We start from the raw sequence: 9,510 nt of genomic DNA, 5'->3' as shown, positions 1-9,510 counted from the left end.
GGAAATAAAGTTTGTATTTTATCCAACTACCTGTGCTAAAAAGTGATGGGAACAGTGTTTGTAATTTCTTCTACTTTTTCAGTGACACAAAGTTCAAGCTGCTTATCTAATTGGTGAAAATGCAATGTCTGTTTATCACACTCACTTTGACTATATATGTTGTAGCAAGAGATTGTTTCTCGCTTACGGCCATACCAGCCTGGGTACGCCCGATCTCGTCTGATCTCGGAAGCTAAGCAGGGTCGGGCCTGGTTAGTACTTGGATGGGAGACCGCCTGGGAATACCAGGTGCTGTAAGCATTTTGTCCACGAGGGTGTGCCCCTGCACTATTTCATCAGCAACACTGCCTTGTAGTAAGCATTTAATGATGAATTGACTAAATGCAGCTTCCTGCCTTTTTAATAGGATCAAATTTCCTTGTGTTTTCAATTAGCATCTGCCTTGTATTTATAAGACAAACAAGAATATTGTTGCTGAATGCAGCTTGTGTGTGCTTTGTGCTCCTTTGCCCTGTTCAAATGATGAAAGGAAATAAAGTTTGTATTTTATCCAACTACCTGTGCTAAAAAGTGATGGGAACAGTGTTTGTAATTTCTTCTACTTTTTCAGTGACACAAAGTTCAAGCTGCTTATCTAATTGGTGAAAATGCAATGTCTGTTTATCACACTCACTTTGACTATATATGTTGTAGCAAGAGGTTGTTTCTCGCTTACGGCCATACCAGCCTGGGTACGCCCAATCTCGTCTGATCTCGGAAGCTAAGCAGGGTCGTGCCTGGTTAGTACTTGGATGGGAGACCGCCTGGGAATACCAGGTGCTGTAAGCATTTTGTCCACGAGGGTGTGCTCTTGCACTATTTCATCAGCAACACTGCCTTGTATTAAGCATTTAATGATGAATTGACTAAATGTCTGTTTTATCAGACTCACTTTGACTATATATGTTGTAGCAAGAGATTGTTTCTCGCTTACGGCCATACCAGCCTGGGTACTCCCGATCTCGTCTGATCTCGGAAGCTAAGCAGGGTCGGGCCTGGTTAGTACTTGGATGGGAGACCGCCTGGGAATACCAGGTGCTGTAAGCATTTTGTCCACGAGGGTGTGCCCCTGCACTATTTCATCAGCAACACTGCCTTGTAGTAAGCATTTAATGATGAATTGACTAAATGCAGCTTCCTGCCTTTTTAATAGGATCAAATTTCCTTGTGTTTTCAATTAGCATCTGCCTTGTATTTATAAGACAAACAAGAATATTGTTGCTGAATGCAGCTTGTGTGTGCTTTGTGCTCCTTTGCCCTGTTCAAATGATGAAAGGAAATAAAGTTTGTATTTTATCCAACTACCTGTGCTAAAAAGTGATGGGAACAGTGTTTGTAATTTCTTCTACTTTTTCAGTGACACAAAGTTCAAGCTGCTTATCTAATTGGTGAAAATGCAATGTCTGTTTATCACACTCACTTTGACTATATATGTTGTAGCAAGAGGTTGTTTCTCGCTTACGGCCATACCAGCCTGGGTACGCCCAATCTCGTCTGATCTCGGAAGCTAAGCAGGGTCGGGCCTGGTTAGTACTTGGATGGGAGACCGCCTGGGAATACCAGGTGCTGTACGCATTTTGTCCACGAGGGTGTGCTCTTGCACTATTTCATCAGCAACACTGCCTTGTATTAAGCATTTAATGATGAATTGACTAAATGTCTGTTTTATCAGACTCACTTTGACTATATATGTTGTAGCAAGAGATTGTTTCTCGCTTACGGCCATACCAGCCTGGGTACGCCCGATCTCGTCTGATCTCGGAAGCTAAGCAGGGTCGGGCCTGGTTAGTACTTGGATGGGAGACCGCCTGGGAATACCAGGTGCTGTAAGCATTTTGTCCACGAGGGTGTGCCCCTGCACTATTTCATCAGCAACACTGCCTTGTAGTAAGCATTTAATGATGAATTGACTAAATGCAGCTTCCTGCCTTTTTAATAGGATCAAATTTCCTTGTGTTTTCAATTAGCATCTGCCTTGTATTTATAAGACAAACAAGAATATTGTTGCTGAATGCAGCTTGTGTGTGCTTTGTGCTCCTTTGCCCTGTTCAAATGATGAAAGGAAATAAAGTTTGTATTTTATCCAACTACCTGTGCTAAAAAGTGATGGGAACAGTGTTTGTAATTTCTTCTACTTTTTCAGTGACACAAAGTTCAAGCTGCTTATCTAATTGGTGAAAATGCAATGTCTGTTTATCACACTCACTTTGACTATATATGTTGTAGCAAGAGATTGTTTCTCGCTTACGGCCATACCAGCCTGGGTACGCCCGATCTCGTCTGATCTCGGAAGCTAAGCAGGGTCGGGCCTGGTTAGTACTTGGATGGGAGACCGCCTGGGAATACCAGGTGCTGTAAGCATTTTGTCCACGAGGGTGTGCCCCTGCACTATTTCATCAGCAACACTGCCTTGTAGTAAGCATTTAATGATGAATTGACTAAATGCAGCTTCCTGCCTTTTTAATAGGATCAAATTTCCTTGTGTTTTCAATTAGCATCTGCCTTGTATTTATAAGACAAACAAGAATATTGTTGCTGAATGCAGCTTGTGTGTGCTTTGTGCTCCTTTGCCCTGTTCAAATGATGAAAGGAAATAAAGTTTGTATTTTATCCAACTACCTGTGCTAAAAAGTGATGGGAACAGTGTTTGTAATTTCTTCTACTTTTTCAGTGACACAAAGTTCAAGCTGCTTATCTAATTGGTGAAAATGCAATGTCTGTTTATCACACTCACTTTGACTATATATGTTGTAGCAAGTGGTTGTTTCTCGCTTACGGCCATACCAGCCTGGGTACGCCCAATCTCGTCTGATCTCGGAAGCTAAGCAGGGTCGTGCCTGGTTAGTACTTGGATGGGAGACCGCCTGGGAATACCAGGTGCTGTAAGCATTTTGTCCACGAGGGTGTGCTCTTGCACTATTTCATCAGCAACACTGCCTTGTATTAAGCATTTAATGATGAATTGACTAAATGTCTGTTTTATCAGACTCACTTTGACTATATATGTTGTAGCAAGAGATTGTTTCTCGCTTACGGCCATACCAGCCTGGGTACTCCCGATCTCGTCTGATCTCGGAAGCTAAGCAGGGTCTGGCCTGGTTAGTACTTGGATGGGAGACCGCCTGGGAATACCAGGTGCTGTAAGCATTTTGTCCACGAGGGTGTGCCCCTGCACTATTTCATCAGCAACACTGCCTTGTAGTAAGCATTTAATGATGAATTGACTAAATGCAGCTTCCTGCCTTTTTAATAGGATCAAATTTCCTTGTGTTTTCAATTAGCATCTGCCTTGTATTTATAAGACAAACAAGAATATTGTTGCTGAATGCAGCTTGTGTGTGCTTTGTGCTCCTTTGCCCTGTTCAAATGATGAAAGGAAATAAAGTTTGTATTTTATCCAACTACCTGTGCTAAAAAGTGATGGGAACAGTGTTTGTAATTTCTTCTACTTTTTCAGTGACACAAAGTTCAAGCTGCTTATCTAATTGGTGAAAATGCAATGTCTGTTTATCACACTCACTTTGACTATATATGTTGTAGCAAGAGGTTGTTTCTCGCTTACGGCCATACCAGCCTGGGTACGCCCAATCTCGTCTGATCTCGGAAGCTAAGCAGGGTCGGGCCTGGTTAGTACTTGGATGGGAGACCGCCTGGGAATACCAGGTGCTGTAAGCATTTTGTCCACGAGGGTGTGCTCTTGCACTATTTCATCAGCAACACTGCCTTGTATTAAGCATTTAATGATGAATTGACTAAATGTCTGTTTTATCAGACTCACTTTGACTATATATGTTGTAGCAAGAGATTGTTTCTCGCTTACGGCCATACCAGCCTGGGTACGCCCGATCTCGTCTGATCTCGGAAGCTAAGCAGGGTCGGGCCTGGTTAGTACTTGGATGGGAGACCGCCTGGGAATACCAGGTGCTGTAAGCATTTTGTCCACGAGGGTGTGCCCCTGCACTATTTCATCAGCAACACTGCCTTGTAGTAAGCATTTAATGATGAATTGACTAAATGCAGCTTCCTGCCTTTTTAATAGGATCAAATTTCCTTGTGTTTTCAATTAGCATCTGCCTTGTATTTATAAGACAAACAAGAATATTGTTGCTGAATGCAGCTTGTGTGTGCTTTGTGCTCCTTTGCCCTGTTCAAATGATGAAAGGAAATAAAGTTTGTATTTTATCCAACTACCTGTGCTAAAAAGTGATGGGAACAGTGTTTGTAATTTCTTCTACTTTTTCAGTGACACAAAGTTCAAGCTGCTTATCTAATTGGTGAAAATGCAATGTCTGTTTATCACACTCACTTTGACTATATATGTTGTAGCAAGAGATTGTTTCTCGCTTACGGCCATACCAGCCTGGGTACGCCCGATCTCGTCTGATCTCGGAAGCTAAGCAGGGTCGGGCCTGGTTAGTACTTGGATGGGAGACCGCCTGGGAATACCAGGTGCTGTAAGCATTTTGTCCACGAGGGTGTGCCCCTGCACTATTTCATCAGCAACACTGCCTTGTAGTAAGCATTTAATGATGAATTGACTAAATGCAGCTTCCTGCCTTTTTAATAGGATCAAATTTCCTTGTGTTTTCAATTAGCATCTGCCTTGTATTTATAAGACAAACAAGAATATTGTTGCTGAATGCAGCTTGTGTGTGCTTTGTGCTCCTTTGCCCTGTTCAAATGATGAAAGGAAATAAAGTTTGTATTTTATCCAACTACCTGTGCTAAAAAGTGATGGGAACAGTGTTTGTAATTTCTTCTACTTTTTCAGTGACACAAAGTTCAAGCTGCTTATCTAATTGGTGAAAATGCAATGTCTGTTTATCACACTCACTTTGACTATATATGTTGTAGCAAGAGGTTGTTTCTCGCTTACGGCCATACCAGCCTGGGTACGCCCAATCTCGTCTGATCTCGGAAGCTAAGCAGGGTCGTGCCTGGTTAGTACTTGGATGGGAGACCGCCTGGGAATACCAGGTGCTGTAAGCATTTTGTCCACGAGGGTGTGCTCTTGCACTATTTCATCAGCAACACTGCCTTGTATTAAGCATTTAATGATGAATTGACTAAATGTCTGTTTTATCAGACTCACTTTGACTATATATGTTGTAGCAAGAGATTGTTTCTCGCTTACGGCCATACCAGCCTGGGTACTCCCGATCTCGTCTGATCTCGGAAGCTAAGCAGGGTCGGGCCTGGTTAGTACTTGGATGGGAGACCGCCTGGGAATACCAGGTGCTGTAAGCATTTTGTCCACGAGGGTGTGCCCCTGCACTATTTCATCAGCAACACTGCCTTGTAGTAAGCATTTAATGATGAATTGACTAAATGCAGCTTCCTGCCTTTTTAATAGGATCAAATTTCCTTGTGTTTTCAATTAGCATCTGCCTTGTATTTATAAGACAAACAAGAATATTGTTGCTGAATGCAGCTTGTGTGTGCTTTGTGCTCCTTTGCCCTGTTCAAATGATGAAAGGAAATAAAGTTTGTATTTTATCCAACTACCTGTGCTAAAAAGTGATGGGAACAGTGTTTGTAATTTCTTCTACTTTTTCAGTGACACAAAGTTCAAGCTGCTTATCTAATTGGTGAAAATGCAATGTCTGTTTATCACACTCACTTTGACTATATATGTTGTAGCAAGAGGTTGTTTCTCGCTTACGGCCATACCAGCCTGGGTACGCCCAATCTCGTCTGATCTCGGAAGCTAAGCAGGGTCGGGCCTGGTTAGTACTTGGATGGGAGACCGCCTGGGAATACCAGGTGCTGTAAGCATTTTGTCCACGAGGGTGTGCTCTTGCACTATTTCATCAGCAACACTGCCTTGTATTAAGCATTTAATGATGAATTGACTAAATGTCTGTTTTATCAGACTCACTTTGACTATATATGTTGTAGCAAGAGATTGTTTCTCGCTTACGGCCATACCAGCCTGGGTACGCCCGATCTCGTCTGATCTCGGAAGCTAAGCAGGGTCGGGCCTGGTTAGTACTTGGATGGGAGACCGCCTGGGAATACCAGGTGCTGTAAGCATTTTGTCCACGAGGGTGTGCCCCTGCACTATTTCATCAGCAACACTGCCTTGTAGTAAGCATTTAATGATGAATTGACTAAATGCAGCTTCCTGCCTTTTTAATAGGATCAAATTTCCTTGTGTTTTCAATTAGCATCTGCCTTGTATTTATAAGACAAACAAGAATATTGTTGCTGAATGCAGCTTGTGTGTGCTTTGTGCTCCTTTGCCCTGTTCAAATGATGAAAGGAAATAAAGTTTGTATTTTATCCAACTACCTGTGCTAAAAAGTGATGGGAACAGTGTTTGTAATTTCTTCTACTTTTTCAGTGACACAAAGTTCAAGCTGCTTATCTAATTGGTGAAAATGCAATGTCTGTTTATCACACTCACTTTGACTATATATGTTGTAGCAAGAGATTGTTTCTCGCTTACGGCCATACCAGCCTGGGTACGCCCGATCTCGTCTGATCTCGGAAGCTAAGCAGGGTCGGGCCTGGTTAGTACTTGGATGGGAGACCGCCTGGGAATACCAGGTGCTGTAAGCATTTTGTCCACGAGGGTGTGCCCCTGCACTATTTCATCAGCAACACTGCCTTGTAGTAAGCATTTAATGATGAATTGACTAAATGCAGCTTCCTGCCTTTTTAATAGGATCAAATTTCCTTGTGTTTTCAATTAGCATCTGCCTTGTATTTATAAGACAAACAAGAATATTGTTGCTGAATGCAGCTTGTTTGTGCTTTGTGCTCCTTTGCCCTGTTCAAATGATGAAAGGAAATAAAGTTTGTATTTTATCCAACTACCTGTGCTAAAAAGTGATGGGAACAGTGTTTGTAATTTCTTCTACTTTTTCAGTGACACAAAGTTCAAGCTGCTTATCTAATTGGTGAAAATGCAATGTCTGTTTATCACACTCACTTTGACTATATATGTTGTAGCAAGAGATTGTTTCTCGCTTACGGCCATACCAGCCTGGGTACGCCCGATCTCGTCTGATCTCGGAAGCTAAGCAGGGTCGGGCCTGGTTAGTACTTGGATGGGAGACCGCCTGGGAATACCAGGTGCTGTAAGCATTTTGTCCACGAGGGTGTGCCCCTGCACTATTTCATCAGCAACACTGCCTTGTAGTAAGCATTTAATGATGAATTGACTAAATGCAGCTTCCTGCCTTTTTAATAGGATCAAATTTCCTTGTGTTTTCAATTAGCATCTGCCTTGTATTTATAAGACAAACAAGAATATTGTTGCTGAATGCAGCTTGTTTGTGCTTTGTGCTCCTTTGCCCTGTTCAAATGATGAAAGGAAATAAAGTTTGTATTTTATCCAACTACCTGTGCTAAAAAGTGATGGGAACAGTGTTTGTAATTTCTTCTACTTTTTCAGTGACACAAAGTTCAAGCTGCTTATCTAATTGGTGAAAATGCAATGTCTGTTTATCACACTCACTTTGACTATATATGTTGTAGCAAGAGATTGTTTCTCGCTTACGGCCATACCAGCCTGGGTACGCCCGATCTCGTCTGATCTCGGAAGCTAAGCAGGGTCGGGCCTGGTTAGTACTTGGATGGGAGACCGCCTGGGAATACCAGGTGCTGTAAGCATTTTGTCCACGAGGGTGTGCCCCTGCACTATTTCATCAGCAACACTGCCTTGTAGTAAGCATTTAATGATGAATTGACTAAATGCAGCTTCCTGCCTTTTTAATAGGATCAAATTTCCTTGTGTTTTCAATTAGCATCTGCCTTGTATTTATAAGACAAACAAGAATATTGTTGCTGAATGCAGCTTGTGTGTGCTTTGTGCTCCTTTGCCCTGTTCAAATGATGAAAGGAAATAAAGTTTGTATTTTATCCAACTACCTGTGCTAAAAAGTGATGGGAACAGTGTTTGTAATTTCTTCTACTTTTTCAGTGACACAAAGTTCAAGCTGCTTATCTAATTGGTGAAAATGCAATGTCTGTTTATCACACTCACTTTGACTATATATGTTGTAGCAAGAGGTTGTTTCTCGCTTACGGCCATACCAGCCTGGGTACGCCCAATCTCGTCTGATCTCGGAAGCTAAGCAGGGTCGTGCCTGGTTAGTACTTGGATGGGAGACCGCCTGGGAATACCAGGTGCTGTAAGCATTTTGTCCACGAGGGTGTGCTCTTGCACTATTTCATCAGCAACACTGCCTTGTATTAAGCATTTAATGATGAATTGACTAAATGTCTGTTTTATCAGACTCACTTTGACTATATATGTTGTAGCAAGAGATTGTTTCTCGCTTACGGCCATACCAGCCTGGGTACTCCCGATCTCGTCTGATCTCGGAAGCTAAGCAGGGTCGGGCCTGGTTAGTACTTGGATGGGAGACCGCCTGGGAATACCAGGTGCTGTAAGCATTTTGTCCACGAGGGTGTGCCCCTGCACTATTTCATCAGCAACACTGCCTTGTAGTAAGCATTTAATGATGAATTGACTAAATGCAGCTTCCTGCCTTTTTAATAGGATCAAATTTCCTTGTGTTTTCAATTAGCATCTGCCTTGTATTTATAAGACAAACAAGAATATTGTTGCTGAATGCAGCTTGTGTGTGCTTTGTGCTCCTTTGCCCTGTTCAAATGATGAAAGGAAATAAAGTTTGTATTTTATCCAACTACCTGTGCTAAAAAGTGATCGGAACAGTGTTTGTAATTTCTTCTACTTTTTCAGTGACACAAAGTTCAAGCTGCTTATCTAATTGGTGAAAATGCAATGTCTGTTTATCACACTCACTTTGACTATATATGTTGTAGCAAGAGGTTGTTTCTCGCTTACGGCCATACCAGCCTGGGTACGCCCAATCTCGTCTGATCTCGGAAGCTAAGCAGGGTCGTGCCTGGTTAGTACTTGGATGGGAGACCGCCTGGGAATACCAGGTGCTGTAAGCATTTTGTCCACGAGGGTGTGCTCTTGCACTATTTCATCAGCAACACTGCCTTGTATTAAGCATTTAATGATGAATTGACTAAATGTCTGTTTTATCAGACTCACTTTGACTATATATGTTGTAGCAAGAGATTGTTTCTCGCTTACGGCCATACCAGCCTGGGTACGCCCGATCTCGTCTGATCTCGAAAGCTAAGCAGGGTCGGGCCTGGTTAGTACTTGGATGGGAGACCGCCTGGGAATACCAGGTGCTGTAAGCATTTTGTCCACGAGGGTGTGCCCCTGCACTATTTCATCAGCAACACTGCCTTGTAGTAAGCATTTAATGATGAATTGACTAAATGCAGCTTCCTGCCTTTTTAATAGGATCAAATTTCCTTGTGTTTTCAATTAGCATCTGCCTTGTATTTATAAGACAAACAAGAATATTGTTGCTGAATGCAGCTTGTGTGTGCTTTGTGCTCCTTTGCCCTGTTCAAATGATGAAAGGAAATAAAGTTTGTATTTTATCCAACTACCTGTGCTAAAAAGTGATGGGAACA

The 9,510-nt window shown here is 42.3% G+C and overlaps 22 non-coding genes across 22 annotated transcripts; all 22 read left to right on the top strand.

Moving 5' to 3' along the window:
- Window positions 1-181: 181 nt before the first annotated feature.
- On the top strand, window positions 182-300 carry LOC145855878 (5S ribosomal RNA). Its single transcript, XR_014376766.1, has one exon. It is a non-coding gene; the product is annotated as a 5S ribosomal RNA (ribosomal RNA).
- Window positions 301-709: 409 nt separating this feature from the next.
- On the top strand, window positions 710-828 carry LOC145852192 (5S ribosomal RNA). The gene has a single exon (XR_014374046.1). It is a non-coding gene; the product is annotated as a 5S ribosomal RNA (ribosomal RNA).
- A 139-nt stretch (window positions 829-967) lies between these two features.
- Window positions 968-1,086, top strand: LOC145857593 (5S ribosomal RNA). Its single transcript, XR_014378492.1, has one exon. It is a non-coding gene; the product is annotated as a 5S ribosomal RNA (ribosomal RNA).
- Window positions 1,087-1,495: 409 nt separating this feature from the next.
- Window positions 1,496-1,614, top strand: LOC145851196 (5S ribosomal RNA). The gene has a single exon (XR_014373046.1). It is a non-coding gene; the product is annotated as a 5S ribosomal RNA (ribosomal RNA).
- Window positions 1,615-1,753: 139 nt separating this feature from the next.
- LOC145855877 (5S ribosomal RNA) lies at window positions 1,754-1,872 on the top strand. The gene has a single exon (XR_014376765.1). It is a non-coding gene; the product is annotated as a 5S ribosomal RNA (ribosomal RNA).
- Window positions 1,873-2,281: 409 nt separating this feature from the next.
- LOC145855875 (5S ribosomal RNA) lies at window positions 2,282-2,400 on the top strand. The gene has a single exon (XR_014376763.1). It is a non-coding gene; the product is annotated as a 5S ribosomal RNA (ribosomal RNA).
- Window positions 2,401-2,809: 409 nt separating this feature from the next.
- Window positions 2,810-2,928, top strand: LOC145852191 (5S ribosomal RNA). Its single transcript, XR_014374045.1, has one exon. It is a non-coding gene; the product is annotated as a 5S ribosomal RNA (ribosomal RNA).
- A 139-nt stretch (window positions 2,929-3,067) lies between these two features.
- Window positions 3,068-3,186, top strand: LOC145886261 (5S ribosomal RNA). The gene has a single exon (XR_014397845.1). It is a non-coding gene; the product is annotated as a 5S ribosomal RNA (ribosomal RNA).
- A 409-nt stretch (window positions 3,187-3,595) lies between these two features.
- Window positions 3,596-3,714, top strand: LOC145886027 (5S ribosomal RNA). The gene has a single exon (XR_014397611.1). It is a non-coding gene; the product is annotated as a 5S ribosomal RNA (ribosomal RNA).
- Window positions 3,715-3,853: 139 nt separating this feature from the next.
- LOC145855874 (5S ribosomal RNA) lies at window positions 3,854-3,972 on the top strand. Its single transcript, XR_014376762.1, has one exon. It is a non-coding gene; the product is annotated as a 5S ribosomal RNA (ribosomal RNA).
- A 409-nt stretch (window positions 3,973-4,381) lies between these two features.
- LOC145855873 (5S ribosomal RNA) lies at window positions 4,382-4,500 on the top strand. The gene has a single exon (XR_014376761.1). It is a non-coding gene; the product is annotated as a 5S ribosomal RNA (ribosomal RNA).
- Window positions 4,501-4,909: 409 nt separating this feature from the next.
- On the top strand, window positions 4,910-5,028 carry LOC145852190 (5S ribosomal RNA). The gene has a single exon (XR_014374044.1). It is a non-coding gene; the product is annotated as a 5S ribosomal RNA (ribosomal RNA).
- Window positions 5,029-5,167: 139 nt separating this feature from the next.
- Window positions 5,168-5,286, top strand: LOC145857592 (5S ribosomal RNA). Its single transcript, XR_014378491.1, has one exon. It is a non-coding gene; the product is annotated as a 5S ribosomal RNA (ribosomal RNA).
- A 409-nt stretch (window positions 5,287-5,695) lies between these two features.
- LOC145886025 (5S ribosomal RNA) lies at window positions 5,696-5,814 on the top strand. The gene has a single exon (XR_014397609.1). It is a non-coding gene; the product is annotated as a 5S ribosomal RNA (ribosomal RNA).
- Window positions 5,815-5,953: 139 nt separating this feature from the next.
- On the top strand, window positions 5,954-6,072 carry LOC145855872 (5S ribosomal RNA). The gene has a single exon (XR_014376760.1). It is a non-coding gene; the product is annotated as a 5S ribosomal RNA (ribosomal RNA).
- Window positions 6,073-6,481: 409 nt separating this feature from the next.
- Window positions 6,482-6,600, top strand: LOC145855871 (5S ribosomal RNA). Its single transcript, XR_014376759.1, has one exon. It is a non-coding gene; the product is annotated as a 5S ribosomal RNA (ribosomal RNA).
- Window positions 6,601-7,009: 409 nt separating this feature from the next.
- On the top strand, window positions 7,010-7,128 carry LOC145855870 (5S ribosomal RNA). Its single transcript, XR_014376758.1, has one exon. It is a non-coding gene; the product is annotated as a 5S ribosomal RNA (ribosomal RNA).
- Window positions 7,129-7,537: 409 nt separating this feature from the next.
- LOC145855869 (5S ribosomal RNA) lies at window positions 7,538-7,656 on the top strand. Its single transcript, XR_014376757.1, has one exon. It is a non-coding gene; the product is annotated as a 5S ribosomal RNA (ribosomal RNA).
- A 409-nt stretch (window positions 7,657-8,065) lies between these two features.
- On the top strand, window positions 8,066-8,184 carry LOC145852189 (5S ribosomal RNA). Its single transcript, XR_014374043.1, has one exon. It is a non-coding gene; the product is annotated as a 5S ribosomal RNA (ribosomal RNA).
- A 139-nt stretch (window positions 8,185-8,323) lies between these two features.
- On the top strand, window positions 8,324-8,442 carry LOC145857591 (5S ribosomal RNA). Its single transcript, XR_014378490.1, has one exon. It is a non-coding gene; the product is annotated as a 5S ribosomal RNA (ribosomal RNA).
- A 409-nt stretch (window positions 8,443-8,851) lies between these two features.
- On the top strand, window positions 8,852-8,970 carry LOC145852188 (5S ribosomal RNA). Its single transcript, XR_014374042.1, has one exon. It is a non-coding gene; the product is annotated as a 5S ribosomal RNA (ribosomal RNA).
- Window positions 8,971-9,109: 139 nt separating this feature from the next.
- On the top strand, window positions 9,110-9,228 carry LOC145884168 (5S ribosomal RNA). Its single transcript, XR_014395746.1, has one exon. It is a non-coding gene; the product is annotated as a 5S ribosomal RNA (ribosomal RNA).
- The last annotated feature ends 282 nt before the right edge of the window (window positions 9,229-9,510 follow it).

The sequence above is a fragment of the Salmo salar genome, chromosome 08, assembly GCF_965601325.2.
Source record: "Salmo salar chromosome 08, fSalSal1, whole genome shotgun sequence".
Classification (NCBI taxonomy): Eukaryota; Metazoa; Chordata; class Actinopteri; order Salmoniformes; family Salmonidae; genus Salmo; species Salmo salar.
This window is presented reverse-complemented; position numbering and strand designations above follow the sequence as displayed.